The sequence below is a fragment of the Physeter macrocephalus genome, chromosome 4 (genome assembly GCF_002837175.3).
Source record: "Physeter macrocephalus isolate SW-GA chromosome 4, ASM283717v5, whole genome shotgun sequence".
Taxonomy (NCBI): domain Eukaryota; kingdom Metazoa; phylum Chordata; class Mammalia; order Artiodactyla; family Physeteridae; genus Physeter; species Physeter macrocephalus.
The window spans coordinates 68,463,318-68,464,610 of NC_041217.1; positions in this window are offsets into that span (position 1 = coordinate 68,463,318).

Sequence of the window (1,293 nt, forward strand, 5' to 3'; positions counted from 1 at the left end):
ATGGGCCCAGCTGCTCCGCGGCATGTGGGATCTTCCCGGACCGGGGCACGAACCCGTGTCCCCTGCATCGGCAGGCGGACTCTCAACCACTGAGCCACCAGGGAAGCCCCTCATTTTCTCTTTTAATCCTCAAATCAACCTTATTTGGTTGGTACTCCTATTATCCCCATTTTAGAGGTGAGGAAACTGAGGCTTAGTGGGGGAAATGTCATTGGAAGGACCTTCTTTGAAGTTGTGAACATAGGTAGATGCAGTCTTGTGATAGACAGAATCCAAATGAAGTATCATTTAAGTATAATAAAAATCTAAAATAATGCGAGTTTTGATATAATGCAGTTGGCAAATGGGGTCTTGTACTCACCCAGCCCCTGTCTTGGGCTAATATTCTCATTGGGGCATGGATGCAAAGGCACCTAGTGTTGGGAAGCAGAGTGGAGGCAGGTTGGTCCCAGCATCTCCAGTTCCTCAGTATCCTTGTACCAGGCCAGCAAAGGGCGCAAATGACTAGAAAGTCTGGAACCCCTGCTACTGTCCTGGAAATCCAGCCAGTCATGGGCTCTTATTTACTGGGCATTGCCTTCAGGTAGCATCAAACTCCAGCCTGGGCTGCAATTTGGATCCTGCAGCCATAGTCCCAAATTTAGTTGCATAGATTCACCATGAGCCCCAAACCAGCCCTTCAATAACTTTGCAATTAAGATGACCCTGCATTTTACACAACTGCATTTTTTGGACTTTACTTTTAATGTTATGTGGGGTTCTAATATGTACTATTCCTAAAGATTGGAAGAATATGAAAAGAGTATAGAATTTTGGCAAGTTCAAAGCTCTTTACACCTAAATGGAAAGAGAGTTAAATATCTTAAGGGCAAAAAGAAATGCAAAGGAAAAATCAAGTTCTGTAGCTGCAGGAAGGGGAAAAATTAGGTAATATCACAGTGTGCAAATTGAATCTAGGGGACAAGGGCATGAGACCAGCCTTTTAGAGGGCATCAACAAAGTAAATAAAGGGACCATCAGCTAAAGTCTCAGTGATATCTGGTCATTAAGCAACTGTCCTTGGTTGAGAAGGTAGCCCAGGGAATAGTTGGGATTGAGATGATTGTTTCCTTTGTAGTTATGAATCTTTCAATCCTGGAAAGATAAGGAATTCAGAATAGACATGTTCAAGATATCAGTTAATACTATTTGTTTAAGCATATGTATTGTTTAAGAAATTCAGCTTATTAAAGTAATAGTTAACTTTGTGGTCCTGATTTGAACTGTGCTAATTGAGTAATTGATTTATAGTTT